Here is an 8376-nt window from a genome sequence, read left to right as displayed (position 1 = left end):
GTGGTAGCATATCTCGGGGAGGGAGGACAGTGGCAGCATATCTCGGGGGGGGGCAGAGTGGCAGCATGTTTTTTTGGTGCTTTTTTAAAGAAGAAAACTTTTTCTTTAAAAAAAGCACCAAACTTTTAGGGTGCGGCCTATATACGGGGGCGGCCTATATCCGAGCCAATACGGTAGTTTTCAAAAATAGACACCATAGGGTATTTCCAATGGTGGTATAATCACTACCACTAATATATCACATTTAAAAAATATATATTGTTTGATGGGGGTAAATTGAATTGGCTTCAAAGAAGTCCCAAAAAGTAAATGGGCATAGGGTGACATCAATAAATTAATCTTATTTACATTTATTTAACCATGCCATGATATGTGTGACACCGACCGACAACATATTTTCTTAGTGTTTACTAATGGCAACATTTAGTTGATTTTAAAATGTCAAAAGACCCAGTGGCCTTGATTTAATGCCTATTTGGATATACTAAAAAAACCCCAGAACATTAATTCTGTACACAGTAATTCAATGCTGCAAAAGAATGAGCATCCTTAGCCAAAATATATGTAACCCAGAAACTACAGTATGACTTAATTGCACCACAATGTGCACTGAGAGAATGGCAAAACTCAAAGAAAAACAAAAAACAAGACAATGTCCTGCAGTTTTGTACAGGACATACTTAATACAGCCAATCCTGGATAGAAATTGTCCAAAACTATGTAAACCCTTGCAAAACCGTTAGATGATGGTGGGTGTATGGACATACACTGAGCAAGAGGTCTAAGGAGCGGAGATTATTTAGAGACACACAGCGATAAAGAGTTCACACCGGAGGTATTAGACAGAGGAGGAGGGTGCTGCGCAGTACATGTCTTATTATACACTTTTGCACATACCTTAAAAAATAGGTTTTTAAGGTATATTTGTAGTGGCATGGGCATGAGGTGTTTGCGTGCCTTTTTTTATATTTTGTTAACATTGTTTTACAACTTTTTCCATTTATTATTATTACTTTTTACACATTTTGTACATTGCTCAGGGATCTCTCTTGGAACTGGATAGTACCCCTTATGATGTCATGGTGACATTGCTGGAGTCTAAGTATTATTTTTTTTAAATGTAAGCTTATTTGTATTTTTAACTATTTCTAATTATTTTTTCCACTTTGATCCCCACTGCTGCTGATCACAAAGCGATCAGTAAACTAGGCTCCATTGCCCTGCATGGCTGATTGCAGTATCTGATTAGAGCTTTCAGGAGGGTTTGGACAAAACCTTTTTACATTTAATATTGTTTCCAACACTGTCCGTTCCATTCTGGCATTTGCCTTTTTCTGGTGTAACTGGTGCTCGTGCTGAGCACCATTACACCAGATTGCTCAGCAGGAAGTTTGTGATAATGGCTCCTGTTGACAGGGGAGACGTCTCTGCTGATGCAAAAACCATAGGATGTACTATTATTTCCTCTGTCATCTAGACCATGTTTTAGTGGATGTAATAGTATGTCCTGTGTCAAAGGGGTTAATAACAAAATACAAATTTGAAAGTTTTGTTTCAACAGTGTGATTGGTAACCGACAGGGATTAACTGAAGGTTTGAGACGTTGTACAAGTGACTGGACATAAGTTAGTGGGGTGTGTCAAGAGGAGAGGATAGCGGTGGTAGGGAGAGGCGTGCAGTTGGGGTCTGGGGGACGTATGCATGGAGGAATAGAGTAGGAGGAAGTAGGGAAATGGAGGAGAGGGTACCTTCTCAGGCAAGCATGGGGAGAGAGACCCAGGAGGAGAAGGAGAAGAGTAGGGGAGTAACTAGAAACCACAGGGGCTCGGCGCGGTGCAAAAATTGCACTGGGGCCCCCCAAATTCACCAAGCAATGTGTCCTACTGTGCAACCTTTGACCTTAAACAGCTTATGAGTACCCCCTTTCCCCGAAAACAGCTTGTGAGTGCCACCTTTGCCCCAAGCAGGTTATCAGTGCCCCCAAACAGCCTACCTATGCCTACCTTTGCCCCTGCTTGTCAGTGCCCCCAAACATCTCATCTGTGCCATCTTTACCCCCAAACAGTTTGTCTTTGACATAATTGTCTTTTGTCCCCCCTCTCCAACATAGACTCTGGCACACGTATGTAAACACAGTTACAAACATTTACACATACTAACACATCTATGCTCACACATACACTTAGACGTAGACATCCATGCTCACACACACACTTCTACATTGACATCCATGCTCACATGCATACACATCCATGCTCACATACACTTATACATAGACATCCAAGCTCATATACACATATACCTGTCACGTCCTACCCAGGCTGTGGAGCTGCATATCTCACTCTTGCTTCAGTTTCTCTGTTTTGCTTCAATCCATTCCTGGATTTCCTTATGCTCTGTTCTGACCTTCTAGTTCTACTCTTTGCTTCAGCTCTGTTTCCTTTATAAGGTGTGTCTGTGTGTTCTGTTTGTCTCAGTCTACAGTCTAAAGGTATGTCTCAGTGCTATGTGTTTGGATTACATGTTAGGTTTGTTTCGTACCTCTGTAAGCAGTGATTAGCCTTAGGACCCACCGTCATTGGAGTACTTTGGCATAGTGGCGGGCTAAGCATACTCTGGCCATAAGATGTGACAGAATCTCCAATAGTTATCAAATAGCCCTAGGCTAGTTTCTGTAGTTATGTGTGTCAGTATGTGATGTAACCTGTGGGGTGTCCTGACCTGTCCTGTATCCCCGGTAGAGGGGTCTCCTGTCGTGTATCCCCGGTAGAGGGGTGTCCTGTGTTGAATCCCTGATAGAGGGGTGTCTTGTCGTGTATCCCCCGTAGACGGGTGTCTTGTCTTGTATCCCCAGTAGAGGGGTGTCCTGTCTTGTTTGTTCATGTCTGATCTTGAGTATTCCTTGTCTTGTTCCATGTAATGCCCTGTATTATGTATATCGGGTCTGTTATGTTTCTTGCCTGGTCTCCCTATCCCTTGCTTGTTATATTATGCTATAAACTCTGCTTAGCTTCCACACTCCCAGCCTGCAGCATCCCGTACATGAGTCTTGTGCTATGTCTCACGTCTGTTCCTGGGTGCCTGCAGGATTTATCTTCGTTCTGGACTACATCCCCCTGCTATATCAGGGCGCTGGTATGTGGCTGCACAACCCTAGATGCTCACCACCCGGGCGTGTGCAGTCGCCCTGCATCAGGCCCTGTCTTGTGACTCCGCTACTGCATACTGAACTCCTGAACTCCATCTTTGGGTGCCCTGGGTCATTACAGTTGCCTGTATGGACCCAGTTCCTGACAATACCACACATATACCCCCTCCATTCTGCACCCCCTTGCCGCTCCTGTAGATTCCACTCGGCTGCTCGCACACTCTGATCAGAAGCTTTGTGGGTCATGTGACGTTCCTGTCTCTCTAGCGGTCCAGGTCCGAAAGGCTCCTTTGTGAACAATTGGCACAAGGAGACATTGCTTTCAAGAATAATAAAGGGGGTGAATACATATGTTTGCACCACTTTTCTGTTTTAGAATTTATTTTTTTAATTTCACTTCACCAATTTGGACTATTTTGCGTATATGCATATTACATGAAATCCAAATAAAAATCCATTTGAATTCCAGGTTGTAATGCAACAAAATAGGAAAAATGCCCAGGAGGGGTGAATACTTTTGCAAAGCACTGTATATTGGGGACAACAGACCAGCTGCCAAGTGAATGCTCTTAGATACTGGGGCAGAAGCTTAATTGTTTTAGAGAACTTCAAGCATTACCAAATATCCAAAGGAATGTTTAATGGTAGAAGGGATGGGAACATTTACCTGCATATTAGGTGCAATGCAAAATGTGAATAAGGAGAGGTCCTATTTGAAATGCTGATTTACCAGTCTCAGATTTATCTTATAACATTTTGGCAATTAATATGTTGAAGGGACAGACCATTCATACAGAATATTCTGGTGCTGCTATCCGCACTTTGTGTCTTTCAGCTATCAACACGAGGGAATGCAAAGTGTGCCCTTGTGTACATCCCGCCTCCCAACTAGCATGTGGCACCTCCTCTTGAAGCAGCAGTGCCTGACATGATTTCATTGGTAGAGACAATTGCTGGACATTGGCATGCTGTTATAGATTTAGCAAATCGGATCAGTTTGTATATACTTGGGATGGGCAACAATTGGCTCCAGGGTTCTTTGCACTTACTTATTCTGTGCCATGGTCTGGTTGCTAGCAGCAATGCCACCCATAACATGTGAGCTGTATCACTACATTGATGAGATCATAACCTCGGGAGACGCTTTAAAACAAGTCGAGAAGGATCTACAAACATTGATTCAATGGATGCAAAGTCGAGGGAGGGACAATAATGTAAACAAAATACAATGGCCTGCACAACAAGTCAAATTTCTGGGCATGTATGGCAGAAAACCATATCCAGCCTATTTTGGACACTATAACCAACCTGAAAGAACCAACACACATGAAGGAAGCCCACGTTCAAATGGGTATTTTGGGATTCTGGTGCTCCTTTTATCTTGGTCATGTTGGGCAGCTAGGAAATGAAATGCCAGATAAATTAACAAAAAATGCTAAACAAGATAGCTCTGATGAGCAGCATTGTTTGGGTGGGCTTACACAAAGTGGACATTGTGGTAACATGCCTGGACAAATTTATAGGGGCAATCCTTTCCCTCCTTTACTACGTTTAACATGGTTGTTAGGTGCTTAAGCAAATGTTGTTTAAAAGCTTTATAGTACCTCAGAGTGAGGCTGTCCAAGTCTAGGGCCTCTAACTTTTTGTAGGTCTTAGTTTTTCACCCGGCTGCAGTGTGTGTGTGTCAGTGCATGGAGTTAAGAGTGTAAGGGGTGAGCCTATGATAAGTGCTGTGATGGAGACGAGGGACATAGCGTGTGTACACATGCCTAAGTGTATGGCATTAGACCGAGTTTGAATGTATGTGCATAATGCTTATGTTAAGGGAGGCGCAGAGAACATACTCCACTCAGACGCTACTAACCCTAGGCTCAACCTGTGTGTAATATTATCTTAGATCAAAGATGCAAAATATATTCATAACTGAGATGTTCCATTCCTCTTGTTGAGGTCTGTAATGTCATTTGTAAGTAAAGAAAAGAGTTGCATTTCATATTGCGCCAACGTCCCTTTTTATAGATGACAGGAGCATATTGCGATTTCAAAACTAGTCATTCTGCCCCCATGTGCCATTTTGGACATCTTTGAGGCTGGTCAGTTCAATTTACCCCCATCAAACAATATATTTTTGAAAACTAGGCACCCCAAGGTATTTCATATGCTAGTATTTTAACTCCTGCCATGCACTAACTCTACCACCAGCCTTTGTCAAACTTTGTGGTGGTCATTTTTTTGTGTTTTTTTCTACACTCCAGCTCCTGGTATATGCCACTGTGATAACCCCATGCCTGGGTGGGTCGGGTTGTTTGAGGGGTAAAAGGCCAAATTTTTACATGTTGAAAATTCTGCACGCATATCCTATTTGTGAGATCTTTGAACCCGGCCAATTCAATCCACCATCTCGAACCATATATTTTTAAAAACCAGACACCCCAGGGTATTTCAAATGCTGATATTTGCACTAATTTTACCTACAGCCTTTGTCTAAGTTTGTAGTAATAATTTTTGTAGGGATGCACTGAAATGAACATTCTGGACCGAAACTGAAAATTAAGCATTCACTTGGCCGAAACTGAAAAAGACCCCCACCTTTAAAAAAAAAAAAAAAAAAAAAAAAAAAAAAAAACTTTTATTAAAAGTAAGTAACACACCAATCACTTGCGTCTTTCTTAAGTTCATTAGAGGATATCTAAAATTATACAGCTGAGGCAGGATCCCTTCCGATAGGTAGTGCGGCCTGCCACTGTCAGACTGTCAGCGCCACATATGTTGTCCTTTCCAGTGCGATGCAGACCTGCGGAGGAGATCTGTGCATCTGCAGCGGCCGCACATTTAGTCAGATGACAGGACTCAAGATCGACCCCAGGTGATGAACGGTACGATCAGAGAGGTAGAAAGTGAACCAGGAGAGAGCAGTGTCACAGAGACTAAGAGCATGAAGAGTTTGAAGGAGAAGGGGGTAGTCCACAGTGTCAAAAAGCAGCAGAAAGGTCCAGTAGGATTAACATGTAGTAGTGGCCCTTGGATTTAGCAGTGAGTAGGTCATTAGTAATTTTAGTAAGAGCGGTCTCTGTGTTGAGTGTTGAGAGCACAAACCAGAAAAAGGAGGGTCAAGTAAAGAGTTGTAATTGAGAAACTTAGTTCATTGGGTATAAACAATTATTTCAGGAAGTTTGGAGGCGAGAGTAAGTAGAGAGATGGGATGGTAGTTGGACAGATAATTCGGGTCCAGGGAGGGCTTTTTCAGGATTGTGGTAATGGTAGCATGCTTGAAGGAGGATGGGACAGATCCAGTAGTGAGGGAGAGGTTGAAGATATGAGCTAGAGTAGGGACAAGAGTAGATGAAAGAGGATGGGTGAGATGGGAAGGGATCGGGTCCAGGGGACATGTGGTTGACAGCAGAGAATTGCTCTAATGTAGGGAAGGAAGAAGAGGGCAGGGTGGGGACTGTGCAGATATTTAAAATCTAATAGTTTTGATTTTATTATTGAAGTATATGGCAAATTCAGAGGCATTAAGGTTAGTGGAAGGGGTAGTTGGGATAGATTGGGAGACCAGCTAAAACAGAGTTACAATAGTCAAGGCCGGAGATAATGAGGGTAATTCTTTCTTGAATTCAGCATCGAGAACCAAGATATAATTTTTTATTTGTCAGCGCAAGGTTTGCAAGAGATCTTTAATGTTTCTTTAGGCGACGCCATCTGTTGCAAAGATCCTGAGGTGGAGTCATTTATTTCAAAGTTGTCTAAGTGGGCACCTCCTTGGACAAATTGATCTGTAAGTCTTTTTTCCTTTGTTTCAGAGTTAAATATTGTACCATGTTGCACTGAGATTTTTTGGTGCGTTGTGCTGCCATTGATAGGCAGTGTTTGAATTTGTAAACAGAATAGGTAGCTCGACAATATAGAGGGTAGGACCAAATGAAAACTGGTATTGAGATGAGGTTGTGTACCCTGTACAACCTAAAGCAAATGAGTATAAAGACTATTACTGTTCTCTAATGAGGTCCCTGAATGGTATGTTAGTTGTGTGTGTGTGTGGTGATATAGAATGTTTAAAAGTATCCAATCAGTAGAACTGTGTGTAGTGGTTTAGAAACATAGATACATTTATTAAAACAAATACAAAAAATAATAAATTGCATAAAATAACTTTCCTATAAGATAGGGTATCTCGTTATGATAAAAATTGAAAAATAAGTATAAAATGGGGAAAAAACACACAATATGCTCAAGGCAGTTGCTTATTACTAGGGCTGCAACTAACGATTATTTTAATAATCGATCAGTTGGCCGATTTTTTTTCCGATTAATCGGATAAAATGCAATTTTTTTTTAATTTTAAATAATGTAATAAAAAACGTACAATTTACACTTTCATCTCTTTATTGTAATGGCCTCTCTCTCTCTATTCACCTTCTTATTTTACTGACATAATAATAAAAGCTACAAGAACCCAAACACATTGTTTCTCAAACTAGGTTTTAATTAGAGCTGAAACAACGAATCGATAAAATCGATAATAATCGATAACGGAAATCATCGATAACGATTTCCGTTATCGATTAATCGAGTGATCAATTCGTTGTTGGAGCACTCGGCTCCTTTTACTTACCTCCGCGAGCGTTCCCCGCTTCTGCTACACGCTCTGCAGTCTCCGCCTTCTTTTAGCTACGTGACGGATGTGACGCGTTCCGGAGGTAAGTATTCTTCATGTCTATGTGCACGGATCGCACAGAGCCACTCGCACAGAGCGAATCGCTCTGTGCGAATGGAGCCACTCGCACAGAGCGGTTCGCTCTGTGCGAGTGGCTCCACTCGCACAGAGCGGTTCGCTCTGTGCGAGTGGCTCCATTCGCACAGAGCGGTTCGCTCTGTGCGAGTGGCTCCACTCGCACAGAGCGGTTCGCTCTGTGCGAGTGGCTCCACTCGCACAGAGCGGTTCGCTCTGTGCGAGTGGCTCCATTCGCACAGAGCGGTTCGCTCTGTGCGAGTGGCTCCATTCGCACAGAGCGGTTCGCTCTGTGCGAGTGGCTCCATTCGCACAGAGCGGTTCGCTCTGTGCGAGTGGCTCCATTCGCACAGAGCGGTTCGCTCTGTGCGAGTGGCTCCATTCGCACAGAGCGGTTCGCTCTGTGCGAGTGGCTCCATTCGCACAGAGCGGTTCGCTCTGTGCGAGTGGCTCCATTCGCACAGAGCGGTTCGTGAGTGTGGGTGCAGGGCAGAGT

Source organism: Spea bombifrons, chromosome 7, assembly GCF_027358695.1.
Source record: "Spea bombifrons isolate aSpeBom1 chromosome 7, aSpeBom1.2.pri, whole genome shotgun sequence".
NCBI classification, from domain to species: domain Eukaryota; kingdom Metazoa; phylum Chordata; class Amphibia; order Anura; family Pelobatidae; genus Spea; species Spea bombifrons.
The sequence above is the reverse complement of the archived record's forward strand: the minus strand, read 5'-3'. Positions refer to the sequence as shown.